Source organism: Rhinatrema bivittatum, chromosome 2, assembly GCF_901001135.1.
Source record: "Rhinatrema bivittatum chromosome 2, aRhiBiv1.1, whole genome shotgun sequence".
NCBI lineage: Eukaryota > Metazoa > Chordata > Amphibia > Gymnophiona > Rhinatrematidae > Rhinatrema > Rhinatrema bivittatum.
The window spans coordinates 587,683,628-587,705,968 of NC_042616.1; the positions used below are offsets into that span (position 1 = coordinate 587,683,628).

Genomic DNA, 22,341 nt, shown 5'->3' on the forward strand with positions numbered 1-22,341 from the left:
AAGGTGAAATTGGTGCTATTTCTCAGTGCGCATTTTTTTTTTAGCATGCAGCATCCGTGAAAAACGTATCTGTGCATTACAATGCACACTGAAGGCTCTATGCAGTAAACCGCACATAAACCTGCATTAATGTGATGACCCATGATTATTCTTTCATAAGACAGTGGCGAGTCTGTGGTCTGGGAATGGGGCTGAAGGCGGGTAGAGCAATGCCTAACCCCTTCATGATCTGTCACTGACTGCATTGGAGCTATAATGGTGAATGCTGGTGAGCAGGGGAAATTCAGAGATTTGGAAATGCTACAATAGCATTCAGCATTTCTGACATGTGCCTGTTCCCTCTGACCTCTCTTCTGGCTTCTGCACCAATTTTTTGACCTCCAGACAGGCACTTAAAACTTAACTCCTGCCCTTACCGAGGTGTTAACGCCCCCCCCCCCCCCCCCAAACACACACATACACATTATATGGACAATGCAGAGAGCTGTGCTGATGCTAAATAGTTAACTGCCTTCTTTGCAGAGCATTAAATTAACTCCTGCTAAACCAGCCGCAGCTTTTTGGAGCAGGCTTGTATGCATGTTTTTACACACTAGCCACATTATTACATACATGCACAAGATTAATCCTGGAAATGTGCATAATACCACCTGCACAAACCACCGCAGCTTATTACATTGGCCCCTAAAAGTGGCAACTAGTGCATTAGTCAATATCAGCACTTTGACCCTCTAATGAATCTAATGCCATGATGGTGGCAGTGAATAGACATTTTCAATACACCACACAATTTTGATTCAGGAAATAACTCGCCATGGAATAAATAGCACTATCATTTCCTCCTTTGGTCTCCAATACCACCCCTATGCAGAAGATAAGCAATCCCCCACCCCCCACTCCTGTTAATCTTTCAGCTGCCTCCTTTTGTCAGTCATCACTGCTTTAAATAAATGCTTCCTAAAAATGAATCACTAGACGACACATGGTGAAATTACGAGGTGGGAAAGTAAATACTATTCTAGGTGGCTCCTATCCCCCAAGCTAAGGTTTGATTATTTATAAAGTGCCCCAGTTTAGGGCCCTTTACAATAAAACTACAAGGAGGCACAATGAGTCTCCATCCCAGAGAGCTTACAATCTAAAACATTACCTGAAACAATGGGAAAGAAAGAAGTGCCAAGCCCAAGGTCATGGTTCCCATATTTTAACTTCTAGGTCACTCTTTCCTGCCCTGGTAAACCCCCCCCCCCCCCGGTTTGTGCACCAATCCTTCCTCTCTCCCAATAAGGGTCCATGCTTCCATTTTATCTTCCTTTTTCTGCTCTCTACCCACTTCAGATAATACAGACAAAGGGCTGGTCATGTTTTCTTCCCATTCCACCTCTTTTTATTCAAGCAGCTTCATGAACTCTAATTTCACGAGTCCTCAACTCTAGTGTATAGCAATATGTTCACGAGCTAAATATCAATGCCAAGGTCCAGCAGCCATAAAAGGGCTTCAGGAGGAAGCAGCACAGATTAGTGGTTAACCATATGGTCTCACATTTTGAGCTGCATGGCCACAATCACAAGGTGGATTGTTAATTTTCTATTTACAGAGAGACATCCACTTGTTGATGCTCTAAAGCAGTTTTTTAAAATTTATTTTTATCAGTTTCTATACCATCATTTGGGGTGCCATCACAATGGTTTACAATTCATATAGTAAAAATATTTTAAAAAAAAATCAAATTATGAAATAATAAAAGTAGTCATTTAAATACTAATATCCACATAAAACTTATTCGTAATTAAATAAAATCACTAAAAATATAAAAGAAAACAAATCAATAAAACATTCTGAATCCTAAAAACCTAGTAAAATGCCACTTATTTGCTTTGTGTCCCCTTCCATTTGTTTAAAAGCCTGTGTATATAGCCATGTTTTTAAGTCCTTTTTAAATTGCTTATGGTCCTGCTGTAATTTCAGATTTGTTGGCATTACATTCCAGATTTTTGGGCCGGCTAGTGAGATGGCCCTTTCCCTGACGTGTATAAGGCGGGCTGATTTTATTGATGGAATCGGTAGTAGAACTTTGTTTGCCGATTGCAGAGCTCTCTGTGGAGTATGTAATTGTATCGTGGTATTCAGCCAGGTAGCATGTTAGTCATATATCAATTTATGTAATATACTCAGCACTTTGTATTGTATATGGTATTCTATGGGAAGCCAGTGTAGTTCCGCCAATATCGGGGTAATGGTATTTTTTTTCTGTTAAAATGGATCTCTCCTGAAAGTTGTAGAGATCTAGCCACCAGCATAAGCCCCCGATTCGTTTGCTGTGAAATTGACGCTAGTTGACAAAAGGCTGAGTGAGCTGGTTCCACTGGGAGTGGAAACCCCACTGCAGGAGCCATATAAGGTGGCGAGTTAGTGAAACTGTGTGAATCACCACTGCCATGTGGCCCAGGACAACTAGAACTTCTCTGGCCATTGACTGATCCATAGTCAGTGTGTACACAAAGGATCTGGGTGTATTTGCCAGATCTGACAGGAGAAAAGCTCTCTCCTATACATAATATATCCATGCTCCAATTAATTAAATTTTCTGGGATGGAAATCAGTCGATTTCTCAAACTTCATGAGTAATCCTAGTGATTGTAGTGTTTGTACCACCTTTTGCAGGGAGGTTGGCACATGTTTCTCAGTGTTCGCTATCACAAGCCAGTCATCCAAGCAAGGAAAGACTTTGCCCTGATGCCACAGATACACCGCTACTATAGTTTGGCATCTCAGTAGCACAGAGTCTTCAAGTGCCTAAGGAAAGCGCACTGTACTGATGGTAGCCCACCATAAGTCACAGGTAATGCCAGTGGGAAGGATGGATGGACATATGCATGTAAGCATCCTTTAGATATAAAGTGCATATCCACTCCCTCTTCTGGATGAAGAGAAGAATTGTTTGGAAGAATTCCATTTTTAATTTCTTCTGGAAGTATGTGCTTTTGTTCAGGCTCAAATCCAGGATGAATATTAGTCCCCCAAATTTCTTGGGGATAAGGAAGTAGTGAGAACAGGTTCTATCACCCACTGTTAAAGAAGCAACTTCACTTTCAGGTGGAGTTGCATTAGAGTGAGACAAACACAGACTAAAAGCTGAGTAATGAGGAAGTGTGGGAAGCTGGGAGAAATTCAAATGAAAATCAGACTCCACAAATCTTGAGAACCCAGAGATCTTTGGGGATCGCACGCCACTCCTCCAGGTAGTGCTGGATTCAAAAGGTGGTCAAAAACTTAGTCCAGGCTTGGGCCAGACTTGTTGCATTGTTTTTAGTTGGCATTCATGCTGTAGAGTGCAAGCTGAAAGTTATTGCTGTTGCAGAAGTAGAGGCTGCATCTGGTATTGTTGAAATTACTGGAAGGGGAGTTTCTGGAAGTATGGCCTTTTAAAAGCATAGTAAAAGCAACTTGCAGAAGACTATTGTTCTTGTCCCATAGATTAGGACTGGGCTACCAGATGCTGATCCTTTAATTTGAGCAACCATTTAAGCTTTTTTCCCCCAAAAAGGTGATCACTTAGGTATAGGACATCCATCAACTTTGTGGACATCCTCACATTGGCTACTGGCACTCAACTAAAACATATGGTGTACTCCAATGGAAGCTGTTGACGTGTGAGCCACTGAATCAAGTGTTTCATAGATGGATCAAAGATGATGTATACACTTCTGCACCTAAGTCGGGGCCGAGTCGCGGCATGCGGGGAGGGCCCCCCCTTTAACATGGCGCTTGCCGAGGGGAGGGCCCCCCCCGCCTGTCTTCCTTCCCCCCCCCCCCCCCGGGGCGCTTACCTGCAGGGACCGGGAGGCCGCGCGGCGACGGCACGGGATGGGTGGGGGGGCGAGCGCGGCGCAGCAAGGCCGCCGCATCATCTGGCCTGGGCACGGGGGAGGGGCGTGATGACGCACGCGGCACGGCGAGGCCGCCGCGTCATCACGTTGCTGACGTCAGCCTCGCGGATATCGCGAGGCTGAGGCCCCCTTTAAGCGGCGGCGAGCGCTGAGCCCGGTCTTTTACCGGGACAGCGCTCGCGATCTTCCCCACCCAGACTAGCAGGAGGAAGGGGACCTGGGGGGAGGGTCGGGAAGCATAGGGAGCAGTAGGGGCGAGGTTGATGTTAATAAAATGTTGTATGTGTTTGACATTAGTCGCAGCAGGGGCGGGGGTACCCGAGCCGGAAGGTGGAGGGGGACTTCGAGGACAAGGTCGGGGTGGACCGGAAGTCCTCGGGAAAGAAAAGGGGCGTGTGTTGGGCGTGGGCAGCCCGGAGGAATGGCCCCCCGGCTATGGCACGGCGGGGGGCCGAAAGATGGTGGCGGACTGGCTTAACACGGCGGACGCCTGTTTGGAAGCCCGGATTACAGGATCAGTGAACACTGACGGCTCGGGTGCCGGAAATTATAATATGTTAATTTGTGTTAATGGAATTAATAAATGCTGCGGCCTTGTTTTCACCAAAACGGAGTTTGTGTAATATATTGGGTGTCCGGTAAAACGGACGGGGGAGGCGGGGGGTCTGACACGGAAGTGCAAGCTGCCCATGTTATAGTGGTTGAGTGTATGCAACTCTTTTACTGGGTGAAAGTTTCAGTTTTTTAAATACATTTGTGGTGAGTGGAAATTTATGCATTTAGCACATAGCTTTGTAAAACCTTTTTGCCAAATTTGTCCAGTAGCCTAGTATTCTTCCCTGGCAGGGTACTGAAGTATATCAGTGTTTTCTTTGCTCTTTTAAGAGCCAATTCCACTACAACAGATTGGTGGGCGTATAATTGAAATACTTCAAACTCCATATATTTTTGTACTTGTTCTTTGGAGGTCTAGTTTCATTGCTACTGGGGCACATGAAACAAGATTTTCCCACAGTTTGGTTTGTAATTCTTGCAGGATACTATGGATTGGGATTGCTGCTGGCTCTGCCAGTGTTTCCAGAATCTGGAAGAGGCCAAGGATATGACCCTATGCACATTAAATTTGAGTGTTCTTCCTAGCTCATCCAGAACTCTGGAGTAAAAAGGTCTCCAGCAGCGACAAGCTTTGTGGAATGGCTGAAAGGGATTCCCACTGAACCCTTTTCAGAGCAGAGGGGAGTGGAACACTGATTCAGGACCTCAAAGATTAAGTGACTGAGGGGTCTTTGCTTGCCTCAAAAAGGGGTATACTCCTGGTGAACGTCTTCAGTCTGGCTGCATTCCACCACAAGTGAGTAGGCAATGGCTTTCCAGCATCCACATATGCGGCCGTGACCACCACCTTAAATCCAACAAGCTATGGTAGCCTGTGAAGCCAGAGAATCCTGCTTACGCTTACCATGGAGAACAAGCAGGCGATCCTTCGAAAAGATGCAGAGACTTTCAGATACCACAAACAAGACGCTTAACATCCAAGGAGCACAAAAGGCAAAACTTCTCTACATCCCTGATCTTATCCAGGGATGGCAAGGAGAAGCAGCGATTCAAATGAAAACCTAGATTACCTTGGGCAAGGAGGATGGAACAGTATGGCAGTGTAACGCCCCGGAGTCACCCGAAGGAATGGCTCCTGACAAGACATGGCCTGCAGCTCAGAAGTCAGATACGCAGAACATATAGCCCCCAGAAACACAATAGTCATAGTCAAAACATAAGGAAAGGCTTACAGTGGTCAGAACAGAGGACCTGCCAAAGAGTCCAGCACCAAAATAAGACTCCACAATGGAACCAATAACCTCAAGGGAGGCCTTTAAAAAAAAAAAAAAAAAAAAAAAAAGCGGCCACAGGCCACATCAGGATGAAGCAAGGAAACACCATTCACCAGGCCTCTGAATTGGGCAAGAGCCGCATCCTGCACCTTCAAAGAATTAAGGGCCAAGCCTTTATTCAAGCCATCCTGCAAAAAAAAAAAATCAGCATTCCAGCGCTCCTGGGCCGTTAACTCCAGACAGTGAGTCCCCCCAACTGTGGAGACTCACAACTGTCGTGAGAACCAACCAGGCCAGAGAGGACAAGAATCCCTCTCTCAGGATGATCCTCCTGCAACCACTGGAGGGAGCAAATTTCCATCGGCAAATGGAGCCGAACCATATAATCCCGAGACTGCTGGTTCCAACGAGATAGAGCGCACTGAAGATAACTTATATGCACCCTTGCCCATGGCACCACTTCCAGGGTAGCTGCCATCAAGCAGAGTACTTGTAGGAAGGACCACACTGTCTGATGTATGGTGTTCATGAACTGATGCACCTTAGACTACCTCTGGATCCGAACATCTGGTAGGAAAACTATCCTGGGTCGAACCGAACCCCCAGATACTCCGACTAGGATGGTTGAAGATTACTCTTGGTCAGGTTCACCACCCAACCGAACTCCTGCAATAAGATCACCTTGTGTGTCACCAGGTGGCTCTCTTCCTGAGACTTGGCTCGAACCAGTCAATCATCCAAAAATACGGGTGCACCAGGATTTCTTCTTTTCACAAGGGCACTACTCCCATCATCATAATCTTGGAAAATGTTTCTGGGAGCGGTGGCTAGACCAAAAGCAGCACTTGAAACTGATAATGGCACCCCAACACCACAAAGTGCTGTTGCTCCAATCGGATGAGTGTATGAAGGTAAGCCTCTGACAGATTCAAAGATTAGAAATTCCTGACTGCACCACCATTGTTACAGAACCTAAGGTTTCCATTCAAACATGAGTCACCTTCAAGTGATGGTTGACCCTCTTGAGATCCCAGATGGGACGAGAGGAGCCCCCCTTCTTGGGCACAACAAAATAAATGGAATATCATCCCATTATTTATTTAAAAACTTTTCTATACCGTCGTTTAGTAGTGCACCATCACAACGGTTTACATTTAGGCACGATGTAGGTTTGATAGTTTTCTAAGTTATCCAAGCAGTGCCAATATTTTACGGTTACATTGTTCAATAATATACTCTAGTTGAAAAGTGGGTTGGAAATGCTATTTCCAATTGCCGTTCTAATCATATATGTGCATAGTTAATAAATTAATATTTAATTATGAGTAAAATAACAATTAAAATAAAAAGACAAATAACTGCTTTTATAGGTGACTTTCAGCTGAATGTATTTGTTGTTTCTTCTGCGACCTTACTGTGGAATGCTTTTTTGAAGAGCCAAGTTTTTAAGCTTTTTTTGAAGAGTTTTAAATCTTTCATTAGTCTTAGCTCAAGTGGTAATGTGTTCCATAATAATGGTCCTGCCAATGATAGTGCTCTCTGACCTGGGTCAACTTTGCAGTTTTTACTGAGGGTATGGTTAGTAGTGCTTTATTGGCAGACCTGAGATTCCTTTGAGGGACATGTACTCGAAGTGCGGTGTTTAGCCAGTAGGCATTTTCGTCATTTATTAGTTTATGAATTGTGCACAGTGTTTTGAATTGCACTCTTTGTTCTATTGGGAGCCAGTGTAAATCTGCCAGTGTCTGGGTGATATGATCTCTTCTGCCTTTACCAGTAATTATTCTGGCAGCCGAGTTCTGTAGTATTTGCAGTGGTCTGATTGTGGTATATGGTAATCCAAGAAAAAGTGTTACAGTAGTCCGTGCTAGCAAATATTAGTGCTTGTAGTACTGTACGAAAGTGTTCTTGAGTTAATAAGGGTTTTAGCCTTCTGAGTATCATTAGTTTGGCGTAGCCTTCTCTTGTTTGAGACATGGGCACTGGAATCACAGCCCTCAATCTGAGGAGCCTTTGAAGCATAAACTCCACTGCCTGCTTCTTCTGCGGGGAGTGGCAAGGGGACACCATGAACACGTTCCAAGGAATACTGCGAAATTCCTGTGCATACCCTTCGTGTATCACCTCCAGGATCCACTGGTCCGAAGTGATCTTGACTCACCTCCCATGAGAGAGATGTCCCACTATTTCCTGTTCCGGAAGGTGGGTCAGCAAATCTTAATTGGGAAGCTCAGGAAAGTCCACCACTCGAGCCCACTCTTTTGGGCTGCCAGGGATGAAAGGATAGAGACCTGCCAAATGGCCAAGTCTGCTGAAAGGTTATCCCTCTGTAGGGACGAAGACACCTGGAACCCAGAAATGCCCCTTCATACCAAAGGGACACTAAACTTTATCCTCTGGCAACCAAGGGCCCAGAGACTCGCCCCACTTACTGGCCAGTTTCTCCAATTCACTCCCAAACAAGAGTGAGTTTAAAGGGCATCTTGGTAAGATTGGCTTTGGAAGCTGTTAGCTGGCCAATTTCGCAACCAGAGTTAATGCCTGGCTGCTATCACTGAAGCCACTCCTCTGGCTGGGATCCGGACCAAATCACAACCTGCATCTGCTAAAAAGGTGGCAGCAGGCCCCATAACCACTCTGAAATTCTCTCCAGACAACCTCCTGAGAGAGAAGCAGACAAGATCTCGCCACTAGTGTGCAACAGGAGGCAACCTGTAAAGTCATTGCCACTGCAAAGGCTTGCTTAAGAATAGCCTTAAATCCTTCTATGCTGCTCCTCCCTCTACAGGGATAGTCGTTCGCTTAGACACGGCATGTACCAGTGCATCCATTTTGGGAAAATGCAAATGCTCTCAGCTGGATCCAGGGGGTATAGGCCTTACAATGTCTGACCCCCTTTAAAATTCGTCTCTGGGGCATCCCATTCCAGATCAATCAATTCCTGGATGGTATTCGTCACCAGGAAAAAAACAAGAGGCTTTACGTAAGGAATCCATAATGAGAGATTCTGCCTCGGCTCTGACATAGTATCCAAAACAGGGATACCCAGCTGTTTCGAGGTCTGGGAAATCAGGGCAGGCAGTTCATCTCTATGAAAGAACTGCAACATGGTTTCATACGGTTCCAACCCTGGAGGAGCTTTCCCATCTTCTAGGGAATCATGATAAACCTCATCAGTGCCATCCGGATTCCTGTTGGGAACATCCTCAGGGAGCAGAGGCAAGCCCTGGCACTTAATAGGACTGGAAAAGGGGGGAGCCACCAGCTGAGGGTCCGACTGGACAGAAGTGGGGGAAACGAAGGACTGTGCCTGAGGAAAGGCTTGTAAGCCTTGAAGGCTGTCCACACAAAACGTTCTGTACCTTGCAGAAGACCAAAGTGGCTGTCCATCACAGCTCGGATTTGTGGGCCAACAAAAACACCTTTTATCTTGGCGTCACTTATGAGTGGAAACATTTGCTGCAAATAATCAAACGCTTTATTTTGCTTGTTCATTGCCTTAACGAAGTTTTTCATCAGCCCAAGTTTGATGTGCAAAGGTGGAAGAAATATCTTACTTGAATGTTGCGCATGACCCATTGGTGGATCCTTCTGCCCTGGAACCAACTTCTTGCGGAGAGGCCAGACTTTTCTGACGTAATGCGAATCTCTTGCTTGACTGTCGCACTCACAAAGGAAGCAACAATACTTGATGTAACTAAGCGGTGTTTAAAAAAAGGATTGGATAAGTTCTTGGAGAAGAAGTCCATTACCTGCTATTAAGTTCACTTAGAGACTAGCCACTGCCATTAGCAATGGTAACATGGAATAGGCTTAGTTTTTGGGTACTTGCCAGGTTCTTATGGCCTGGATTAGCCACTGTTGGAAACAGGATGCTGGGCTTGATGGACCCTTGGTCTGACCCAGATGGCATTTTATGTTCTTATGCAGACCCAGTAGAATTGCAACTACCTTGAGATCACCACACAAATTCCAGTTGTACCGCGAGTACTCAATTTGGTTCAGCAGTAGCTGCATGTTCTCATATGTTTCTTTCATATGAACGGCATGTCTGACAGCTATTGATTGGTAGATATTGCCGTTGTGCAGCAAAACAGCCTTCAAACTTAAGATTGATGAATCAATAAACAGTCGCCATTCTGTGGGGTTGTGGTCACATCTGAGAGCACAAAACAATCCATTGATGTCATAGCAAAAAGTCAGACTGTCTACTTGGTTGAAATATTTTGTCAAATCTTCATGACTGCTGCAAAATATTGAAAGTTTCGTATCAGATGACAAAAGATTCCATCCTTGCAGCCTTGACCCAAGCAGCTCCGCCTGACTCTTTGATAAAGCCAAATTTCTGACCAGATCGTTCAGCTCTGAAATATTAAATGAGGATTGCTGATGTTGATGGCACAAAGTCAGGATCAGCCGCAGCTTCCATCCGTGACAGCTTGCCATCATCGCTTACCTCCTCTGGTGGTTTTGGAACAGGAAGACTGTCATGCAGCACTGGTGTCATTGCCGATGCAAGGTTAGGATACGCATCAAAGAATACCCTAACAGTCATGCAGAAGTAACAGTCAGTTATATGATTTTCCTTTTCCCTCCATATCATTGGGATGGCAAACTGCATGGATGGTCACACACCTTTCAGCCAAGCTTGCAGACTACTGGAGCAAGATGTGCAACATATGAGGAGCCCATGCTCTGTCCTGATCACCAATTTTGCACCCAAAGTATAACTCGAATGCCTTCTTAATGAGTGCAGTCATACTCCTTTTCTGTGCTTTCAGAGTAAACTCACCACAGATGTAACAAAACGGGTCACAGCTATTACGACATTGGCACAACATTTCATGAAGTATATGAAATTAAATCCACAAGCTTTAAACTCAGTTTAAACGATTCACTCATTCACACAGATGTCGCTTAGGAGACTACTCATTGCTGCTGCTTATATATAAGGCTGTGTCGTCATGGAAACAAGTTGGAATCTTGCAGCCGAGCTGGGGCTTGCCCGAGCAAGTTCTGGCATGATCAGGCAGAGTTTCTTGGTCTATTTTTAAAAAAATGTAGTCTGTTACATTGCTTATGGCCATCAAAAATAAGACATGAATTTTAAAAATCATAAAAACTGTCCAGCAAGAAAATATATGTACGCGATATGTTTTAAAATTTCACAATTATGGTAACAAAATTGACAGTTTCTCAAAAACCTTACGTAATGTACAAATTTTGAAGTAATATCTATGATCAGCATCAAAAAATCTATTTGGAACACCAAAACGCCTGAAGGAAACAAAAACGTTGTTTACCAGTGTTATTGAAAACATGGCTTTAATCTATTTTGTGCAAGTACTTCAAATACCTCCTTTTTTTTAAATTTAGCAATGGCATTTCCTGCCTTAGGTTTATTGCCTTCCCCTTTTCTATAAATACTGAGCAGAAAAACCTGTTTCATATATTTCTGCCTTTTGGCAACCACCCTCTTTACAAATTCAGCTCTCTTCCTTTACCTATTCCCCTGTTTTTTTCACCTCTCAGATGTACGGAAAGGTGGTTTCATCTTTATCAATTGGGCAATTTTCTTTTCCATTTGGACCTTAGTGCTTCTAATTGCTATCCCTGTTTTTCCTGTATTCTGCCTATCCTCCTTTGCTTATATTTGTATTTTGAATGCAGACCTCTGTTCTTAGTATTTCCAATTCCTCCTTTGAGAGCCATACCAGTTTCTTCCTCTTACCTTTAAACTGCCTCAAGATTTACTTCTTCTCCAGTACTCCTTTTTATTACTGTCCAAAGCTCCCTTCAGCCCTCAGTTTCCCCCAATAGCCTTCTCAAAGCTATTGCTTACCTTGAAATCACTCCCAGAAGGATGGCCTTGCGAGTCTTTACCAAGAACAGAAGCTAGTGACAACTTTTGGTCTATGTTTGCCAACCAGTGGCACACTGGTGTGCCCTCAGCGATCAGGGAAGCCATGGATACTTAAGTCTAGACCAGCACGTCAAATTAGACACTACTGGTGCCTGAAACATACAGCAGCTCCTTCCTGAGTATATGTATAGTTGCATGTGCCTCTCCTTCCCAGCTATGGCATGAGCTTGAATGTGGGAATTAAGCAGTATGCTACTGTGCTTCCTCCTAGCTTCTATCTTATCCCCAGGCTCAGCGAGATGGGGAGAGCGGTCATGGAGCACTGGATATGACAGAGTGCTGAGAGCAGCAGTAGTGGAGTTCTAGCAGCCAATTTACTTAACAAACAGGCCGATACAGTACAGTGCGCTCCGATGGAGCGCACTGTACTGTATCGGCTAACAGTTTCTCAAAACTGTTAGCCGATACAGTACAGTGGCTGGCTAACAGTACAGTAGCTGGCTAACAGTGCGCTCCGATGGAGCGCACTGTTAGCCAGCATTTGGACACGCTAGCTTTACCCTTATTCAGTAAGGGGTAATAGTGTGTCCAAAACGGACGTCCAACCCCCCCCCCCCCGAATCTAATAGCGCCCGCAACATGTAAATGCATGTTGATGACCCTATTAGGTATTCCCGCGCGATTCAGAAAGCAAAATGTGCAGCCAAGCCGCACATTTTACTTTCAGAAATTAGCACCTACCCAAAGGTAGGCGGTAATTTCTCGGGGCACCAGGAAAGTGCACAGAAAAGCAGTAAAAACTGCTTTTCTGTGCACCCTCCGACTTAATATCATGGCGATATTAAATTGGAGGTCCCGAAAGTTTAAAAAAAAAAAAAAGTAAAATGGGTTCGCGGCTGGCAGGTCGAAAACCGGACGCTCAATTTTGCCGGCATCCGGTTTCTGAATCCGTGGCTGTCAGTGGGCTCGAGAACCAACGCCGGCAAAATTGAGCATTGGCTGTCAAACCCGCTGACAGCTGCCTCTCCTGTCCAAAAAGAGGCGTTAGGGACGCGCTAGTGTCCCTAGCGCCTCTTTTTACCGCCGGCCCTAATTTAAATAAAATTACTGTATCGCATGCACAGGAGAGTGGCCTGTGCGCGCTCGCCCGCTCTCCCACGATTTTATTGTATCGGCCCAAAAGGCAGCAGTCCACACCACAGATTTCTGTTCTTGTACACAGAGAAGGGAATCATAACATGAACTACATCCTCTTAAAGCTGAAGGTACGAGCCGCCAGAGCCTCCTATTGTGACGCAGGCATATCTGTTAATTTCAAAAGTTATTGCAACACTGCTCTATTGGGATGAGACCATGTGTCTCTCCAGCCCCTCTCCCTTTGTTTTAAAGTTTGAGAGGAGACTGGTGGGGCTTTCACCATTTCCCAAGCTATTCTGACATACAAATCCTCTCCATATCTTCACCTCCTGCTCTGCAGAGGTTCATGTGCCACACATTTGGTATTAATGCAAATGTGCCTTGGACTCGAAAAGGCAGCCGAATAGGATGGGAAGGCTCATCCGCATACCGTTCCCAGCAGCCCCTGAGAAAAGGCTCCAGAGATCACACAGAGCAATCCAGGCTTCGAACTCCACAGTCCCAGCTTCTAGTGGCCCCACACTCCTTGCAGCAGAAGAGGACTGGAAGCACGTACTCTATCCATTTACTTTGCTAAACCTTATCTGTTTATTAGACCATATCTGTTTTTATAGGTTTTGATTTTACATGGTAATTGTGTGGTAGAAGTAATTTGCTACAGATCTTATACAGAAGGAATTTTAAGGTCATTGTGAGAAATATATTAAAAGTACTTTAGATCCCTGCTCCCTTATAAATTTTAACTTTATAACAAAACAAAATTATGATGCAGGAAGTAATCCAGCAGAAAGGGATGCTTTCCAGGTCTTTTGCACAGAGTGCCACATGTAAGATTATCTCCCAGCTGGTGAGAAGTCATGTGTGCACTAAGTGCAAAGAGCTCCAAGCCCTCAGAGGAGTCTGATCTCTGGAGGCTAGAATAGCAGACCTGGAAGATCTAAGGGAGACAGAGGAGATCTTCAGGGACATAGTAGCAATCTGGTAGCCTTGTGCTACCTTGAAGGAAAAAAAAAAAGGTCACCTGGAAGGAAAGCATCGGCTTGATGAGGCAGAAAACAGGGATGTGCATTGGGTGCCTGATCGTTTGTGCGGTCGTAGGAAAATTTTGTTTTCCCGCAGATCGGCTTTTTTTTAGTAAAAAAATCGTTTGGCTTAGTGCGCACTAACAAAAAACAAAACAAAAAAATAATGCGCACTAACCTGAAAAATGATTTTCATGAAAATTCAGGGGAAAAAGTGTTAGTTTCTAGTTTTAAACGGATACATAACAAATTAAGAAATATCGTATGATATTTCAATTAGTTATAAAAATGATTCACATCCCTAGAAAGCAATCCTGTAGCTAGGACCTGCCCTCAAGGTGATATACTTTCTTCTTGCACAGAGGATAGGTCTTCCAGGGGCAAGTGCCCAGGAGGGAAGGGTTAGGATGGCAGTTATAGTTGGTGATTCAATTATTAGAAAGGTTGATAGCTGGGTGGCTGGTGGACGTGAGAATCGCTTGCTAACTTGCCTGCCTGGTGCAAAGGTTGTGGACCTCACGCATCACATAAATAGGATTTTAGTACTGGGGAAGATAAGAAGCTGCCATACTGGGTCAGACCAAGGGTCCATCAAGCCCAGCATCCTGTTTCCAACAGTGGCTAATCCAGGTTATCAGTACCTGGCAAGTACCCGGCGATTACCCAAACATTAAATAGATCCCATGCTATTAATGCCAGCAACAGCAGTGGCTATTCTAAGTCAACGATTAATAGCAGTTAGAGGTCTATAAAATCATGAATGGTCTTGGAGAAGTTCACTAATGTATCACCCCCTCAGCTGTCTCTTCTCCAAGCTGAACAGCCCTAACCTCTTTAGCCATTCCATCCCCTTTATCATTTTGATCACCTCTCTGTACCTTCTCCAGTACAACCACATTTTTTTTTTTTTTAGATGCAGCGACCAGAACTGTACACAGTACTCAAGGTGCAGTCTCACCATGGAGAGATACGGGCATTACAGCATTTTCTTTTTTATTTACCATTCCCCCTCCTAATAGTTCCTAACATTGTTTGCTTTTTTGACTGCCACAGCACACAGCTTGGGTGGAGGCTCCTAAAATGGAACTTGACATTGTGAAACTACAGCATGGGTTTTTCCTATATGCAACACCTTCAACTTGTGCACATTAAATTTCGTCTGCCATTTGAATGACCAGTCTTTGTCTCGCAAGGACCTCCTGCAATTTATCACAATCCACTTGTGATTTAACTACTCTGAATAATATTGTATCTGCAAGTTTGATTACCTCACTCGTATTCCTTCCCAGATCATTTATAAATATATTGAAAGCACCGGTCCAAGTACTCCACTTTACCCTTTTCTACTGAGAAAATTGACCATTTAATCCTGTTCTGTTTCCTGTCTTTTAACCAGTTTGTAATCCACGAAAGGACATCTCCTCCTATCCCATGACTTTTTAGTTTTCTTAGAAGCCTCTCATGAGGGACATTGTCAGATTGCCTTCTGAAAATCCAAATATACTACATTTACCAGTTCACCTTTATCCAAATTTATTAACCCCATCAAAAAAAAAAAAAAAAAAAAGCAGATTTGCAAGGCAAGACTTCCCTTGGGTAAATCCATACTGACTGTATTCTATTAAACCATGTCTTTCCATATGGTCTATGATTCTGATCTTTAAAATATAGTTTCCAATATTTTTCCTGGCACTGAAGTCAGGCTCAGAGGAGCTGGCTGTCTTGGTACATATGGGTACCAATGACATAGGAAAGTACAGGGAGGAGGTTCTGGAAGACAAATTTAGGGTTTTAGGTAGAAAGCTAGAAAGCTAAGTCCAGAACCTCCAGGATAGCATTCTCAGAAATGCTCAGGACCCCAGAGGCAGGCTGCGCTCCTGAGTCTCAATGCGTGGATGAGACAATGGTGTAGGGAAGATGGTTTTAGAGTAGGAAATGGGCTTCATTTTGGGGGAAGGAGGGGGACTTTTCCAAAAAGCTGGGCTACCCCTTAACCAGAGTGGAACCAGATTGCTGGCACTAACCTTTAAAGAAGAAATAGCACAGCTTTTAAACTTGATGGGGGAAATCAGACATTCGCTCAGAAGCGCATAGTTCGGAATAATTTATCTTTGAAGCATACTAAGAACAGGGAAAATAGGACATCCCAGTAGAGAGGCTGCAATAAATGCCAAAGTGGACCAGATGTCTAAGTGCAGAAAGATTCCAAATTACCCATCAATTAATGAGCAGGCTGTTAACACAAACAGAAAATATACGATGAAATGTCTGTGTACAAATGCTAGAAGTCTAAAAATAAGATAGGAGAATTAGAGTACATAGCACTGGAAGAAGAGGTAGATAATTGATATCTTAGAGACCTGGAAGGAGGATAACCAATTGGATACTGATACCAGGGTCCAAATTATATCAAAATAATAGGATGGATCAAATTGGTAGAGGGCTGGCGTTATCAAAGAGGATAAAATTCTGTAAGAAACAAAATTCAATGGTGAATCTTTATGGATAGCCAAGTGAAAAAGGGAATAAAATAGTAGTGGGGGAGTTTCTGTCCACCTGGCCAGAATGAACTAACAGACAATGAAATGCTAAAAGAAGTTAGGGAAGCCAACAAAATCATGGGCAATTGTTACATCAGGACCATCTAGAGAAGTAAAGTTCCTAGATGAAATAAATGAGTGTTTCATGGAGCAGCTAATACAAGAACCAACAAGAGGAGAAACTAATTTTAGACCTAGTCCTTAAACACAGGATTTGGTGTGAGAGGAAACAGTTTTGGAGCCACTTGGCAACAGTGATCACAATATTATCAAATCTGAATTAACTGGAGGGAGCTCAAAAAAGTAGATCTATTGCGACAGTATTCTATGATAAAATGAGGAAAATGGTTAAGGGATACAAATGAAGAAAACAGGAAACAGCATAAGTACTGGCAAGTCAGATGCAAAGCAATAGGAAAGCAAAGAAATTGAAAAGAAGCTTGCCATGGAAGCAAAAACTCAATGTTTTCAGGTCCATTCAAGGTAAAAAGCATGCAAGTGCATCAGTTGGGCCATTAAATGATTGAGTGATAAAAAAAAAGGGGCAAAGCCATAGCAGAGACACTAAATGAATCGTTTGCTTCAGTATTCATGGAGGAAGTAGTAAGATACCATAACCAGAAAATATATACAAAAGGTGATGATTCAGAAGAACTGAAACAAATCTCATTAGAACATAAGAAATTGCCATGTTGGGTCAGTCCAAGGGTCCATCAAGCCCAGCATCCTGTTTCCAACAGAGGCCAATCCAGGCCACAAGAACCTGGCAATTACCCAAACACTAAGAAGATCCCATGCCACTGATGCAATTAATAGTAGTGGCTATTCCCTTAGTAAATTTGATTAATAGCCGTTAATGGACTTCTCCTCCAAGAACTTATCTAATCCTTTTCTGAACCCAGCTAAACTGCACTAACCACATCCTCTGGCAACAAATTCCAGAGCTTTATTGTGCGTTGAGTGAAAAAGAACTCTCTCCCATTAGTCTTAAATGTGCTACTTGCTAACTTCATGGAATGCCCCCTAGTCCTTCTATTATTCAAAAGTGTAAATAACAGATTCACATCTACCCGTTCAAGACCTCTCTCAATCCCCCCTCAGCAGTCTCTTCTCCAAGCTGAACAGCCCTAACCTCTTCAGCCTTTCCTCATAGGGAAGCTGTTCCACCCCCTTTATCATTTTGGTTGCCCTTCTCTGTACCTTCTCCATCACAACTATATCTTTGAGATGCGGCGACCAGAATTATATTTATTTATTTTATTTTTAGATTTTTTTTATACCGGTGTTCCTGTATACACAGTATTCCAGGTGCGGTCTCACCATGGAGCGATATAGAGGCATTTTGACATTTTCCGTTTTATTAACTATTCCCTTCCTAATAATTCCTAACAAGAGTAGCAAATCATCTGGACCTGATAGTATACATCCTTTTAGATTGTAAGCCCTCTGGGGATAGGGAAATACCTACAGTACCTGAATGTAAACTGATGTGGTCTCAGATCGAATGTCAGTATTTAAAAAATAAATAAATAAATCCTAGAGCACTGAAACAACTGAGAAGTGAAATTGCAGACCTGCTATTGGAAATTTGTAAGCTTCAACATCTATGGTAGCTGAAGACTAGAGTGTTGCCAATGTAATGCCAATTTTTAAGAAGGGATCAAGTGGTGATCCAGGAAACTACAGTCCAGCGAGTGACATCTGTGACAGGCAAATGGTAAAAACCTATCAAAGAACAAAATTGCTGAACATATAGATAAGCATAGTTTAATGGGACAAAGCCAACATGGATTTAGCCAAGGGTAGTCTTGCCTCACAAACTTGCTACTTTTTTTTTTTTTTTGAGGGCATAAACATGTGGATAAGGTGAGCCAGTTGCTATGTTAAATGCTTTCTGGAAATCCAGATACAAAGTCCCTCACAAAGGACTTCTTAGGAAATTAAAAAAAAATAAATCATGGAATGGAGGTAATGTCCTATTCTGGATTGCCAAATGGTTAAAAGAAAACAGAGCAGGGCTAAATGGTAAATTTTTCCAATGGAAAAAGGTGAATAATGGAGTGCCCCAGGGATCTGTTCTGGGATCACTGCTTATAAATGGGAACAAGCAAGGTGATCAAATTTGCCAATGACACAAAATTAGTCAAAGTTGTTAAATCACAAGAGGATTGTGTGAAATTGCAAAAAAACTGTAAGACTGAGCATGCAAATTGAAAATGAAATTTAATGGACAAGTGCAAAGTGATGCACTTAGAGAACAGTGACCCAAATTATAGCTACACAATGCAAGGTTCCACATTAGGAACCACCACTCAGGAAAAGAATCTAGGTGTCATTGTTGAAAACATGTTGAAATCTTCTGCTCAGTATGTAGCAGCAGCCAAGAAAGCAAACAGAATGCTAGAGATTAGGAAAGGAAAACATATAATACCGCTCTATCACTCCCTCGTATTGTGTGCAGCTCTGGTCACCACATCTAAAAAAAAATAAAATATATATATATAGCAGAATTAGAAAAAGGTACAGAGAAGGGTGACCAAGATGATAAAAGAGGATGGAACAATTTCCTTATGAAGAAAGGCTAAAGAGGTTAGGACTGAGCTTGGAAGAGAGACCGCTGAAGGAAGATATGATAGAGGTCTATAAAATAATGTGTAATGGAATGAGTAAAAAGTTAATCAAGCAGTTTACTCAAAAAGTAAAAGCTGTTATTTTTTTTATTATAGGCTTCAATTCAGTCCAGGTTTTCCAGAGCAGCCTGCAGACTGCTGGGCTGGCTGTGTAAAACTAGCAGCGAAAGAGGCTGAATGTGCTGACATTTCAGATGCCCTGCTAAATCCTCTGATTTCAGCCACTAGCTGACTAAAAACCCACCCTTTTGTGGCTTTTAAAGTCTTTACTCCCCCAGCTTATTCCACTTCCAGTGTTGCCCTCTGTCTTAGACTGAAACCTCTACACAGCAAGGACTCTTGTGTTGTTGTACGGTACTGTATACTATTTGTTTAGCACTACTTGCTGTAGAGTACAGCTAATTGAAGGCACTCCGCTGATTAGGTAGCAGCTCTGATGGGTTGAAAAGCTTTGTGCCCTGCCTAGATGGAGAGAGGGGTGATTTACTAAAATCTTCCTAATGACAAGAGATTTGTTATATTCAGGACACACTGCTGAAGCCTCTAGAGAGGGACTGTTCCCATCAGGCACGTAGATGACTAGAATTCCCTGATCTGTTAGTAATCTTCCCAGGAAAACCCTAGAGAGTCAAAACTAGAAGCTAGTGGGTAAGAGGACTGCCCTACCGCTTCCTTCCTACAAGAACCCAGACAGAGCTAAGGCTTTCCCAGCAGAAAGCTAATTCCATAGGGCATGATCTATTGTTTATGGTAAAGACATTCTCCTTTGAATACCATATTCTTTGATTCGCTAGTAAAGCGGAAATGAAACTCCAATTAACTGCCCTGTTTTCATCTCAATTTTTTTTTTGCTACTGAAGCCTTCCTAAAATAAAGCTCCTATGAATCTACAGTCAGATGAAGCTAATCAGGAAGAAGTTTATTTCTATGCCTGGGTACATAGAAAGTTATAAAATTTGGCATTCCAATATCTAAACAAACTGATATTTTTTAATCTGCATTAAAATATTTAGATTATTCAGACATCACTTTGCAGTGCTATGTAAATTAAGTCATGCTTTATATTGGTCAAGTTTAGACAAAAATTTGCCCTCAGTTCAAAGTTTAAGGTATGTCTCATTTCCTTAAAAAAAAAAAAAAAAAAATTAACGATATGTACGTAATACATGCAAATAATCCTAAAATCAACCTAATACAGAAGCTAAGTTTACTATTGCAAACAAATTTTCCTGTTTATTGTTCATTAGCCACATTCTCAGTTCATACTGCTTGAAAATAAAATACAAATCTTTAGAAGGAAAATGCCCTCAGCCCATTGTTTATTAAAGCTCATCTCCACCAAAAAAAATAAAATAAAGCTTCAGTTTCTTCAGAGACTTCTGTACTCTACTAGTGCTCAACTTCACTCACACTCTACAGTCTAATCTACTCTAATATAAAGGAGAAAATCTTTTCAATTGAGTTTACTCAAGTCTATGCTTTTTCTAATGCAACAAAATTAGAATTTAGATGCAGCTAAGCTAAAAGCAGCATTACCTTTCTTCAGCAGACACGTTATCAGAGCTCCAACTAATGAATGTGAATACAACGCACAAATTATATTCCAACAAGCACAGCTACAAATAGCACTTGTGATTTCATACCCTGATCAAAGTTACATTTTTATAACTGACGTCCTGAACACAACATTCAGCCCTGACGTACAATCAGAACACCTGCCACATACTCTGCCTTATACTAAAAATAAATGCGAACGTGACACATGCACAGAGTTCTCTTTTGGAGCAACTGGAAGCAACGGTGCTCTAAACCACATGAATTTTCTGTAGCCCAGCTACGCAGGTCAAACTAAGGAAACCCAAGGCTTTGCTAAAACATTAAGAGGGTAATTTTCAAATGGCACTAATGCATAAAACCTGGTTTTATGCACTTAAATGGCTCTTTGAAAACAGGCTGTGGTAGTATGGGCATAGATGTAACACAAGCGTATTCTGACATTCATCCTGCTGAATATCCAGGACAAGTTATTTGGCTAGCTTTAGCCAGATGACTTATCTGCTCACCAGATTATTCATATTCCAGACATTCAGGATAGCAACTGGAAACATGTATCCGCAGTTAAGAATTATCCTAAGAATAGCAAGTCTAGCAGCTTCCACTCATTTATAAGTACAGTTTGACTGAAAGCGAGAGATTACCATACAACTATGCCTAACAAGATATTCTCCCAAATGCCCAATATAAACCAGCAGTCCTGCCAATATCTACATATACAATTATTGTTTAGTTCCAGCTTCAACCCAGATCAGAAGTTGCCAACTGGTGTGCTGCAGGGGAACCTTAGGTGTACCAGAGAAATTATTGGCCCCACACACAGAGAAGAAGACCAGAGCAGGCTATAGCTACCGGAGCCAGCAGCGAAGTCCTCCGCTATTTGTATTACACATCCCCTGCATGATTGCCTCCCGCCAGTGGAAAGAGCCAGAAACAGTCTTCAGCATATGTTGCTGGCTTCCTGCTGAAGACAGAACTGTGCTCCGTGGGGCCCTGCATAGTTTAGACTTTTGTGGGAAGACAGTCTAAAAGGCGGTGGGCAACAGTAGCAGGTGATGAGTGCTGCTCACCTGATGGAAATGATCCCCCAAGGGGGGGGAGAGAAGAGAAAAGAAGGGATGCTGATGCCAGGGAGTGGAGGTAGAGAGGTGGTGATGGTCATAAGCCTTGATGCAACTGCTCTCTGCTTTGATAGTGTGGGGGAGGAGAGAAAGGGGAATTGGATTCAGAGGACAACCAATATGGACCCCCACTTTTATAGTCTAAAGGTACTGATACACAGACATAAGGGAAAGAACAGGACTGCTTCTATGGCCAAGTTGAAAAGCAAAGCACGTCAAGCAGAATAGTCTGAATTTTCAAGACTGCTCCTCACCCAGTAAAAATGTTTCTGCCATCAATACTGTGTGCCATAAAGCAAACCCATGCTGGGTGTGGCATGGCATCAAAAAAGATGCAAAACACCTTCCTAGATAATAGTCTGTCCAGATCTCTCTTGTCCTGTAGACTGATAAAGCGCTTTTTGTATTTTCTGACTTTTACACTTAATGCCATCAAAAAAACATTAAAATACAATCTTGTGTGTATTTTATTGGTTCTTGATGAATTGTTTTAGGACAGCAAGGAAAATGGTATAACCATTTAATTCTGCAATCAAATCAGATTTGATAAAATGTATTAAACATATATATGCCATAACATAGTAAAGATACTGAGAAGCCCCATTTGGCCTAATCAGATTGCCAAGATGCTCCTGCCTACATTACCCTAACTAAGGCTATCTTCAGTTGGCAGACATTTACTTATATCAAGCTTTTCCAGCACAGGAATTCAGCTCATATGTTTAACTGCCTGCCGAAGATCACTTTTCCTTTT

The 22,341-nt window shown here is 42.8% G+C and overlaps 1 protein-coding gene across 3 annotated transcripts in view; it reads right to left on the reverse strand.

Moving 5' to 3' along the window:
• Nucleotides 1–22,341, reverse strand: part of LOC115085254 (myosin regulatory light chain 2, smooth muscle minor isoform) — a 49,666-nt gene that overhangs the window by 11,929 nt on the left and 15,396 nt on the right. Inside the window, exon 1 of one of the 3 annotated variants that reach the window (XM_029591064.1) lies at nucleotides 20,449–20,560. The exons of the other annotated variants lie outside the window; for them this stretch is intronic. The gene's annotated coding sequence lies outside the window, so the exon portion shown is untranslated. Of the gene's footprint in view, nucleotides 1–20,448; nucleotides 20,561–22,341 lie in introns of those variants that run through there. 3 annotated transcript variants of the gene reach the window in all.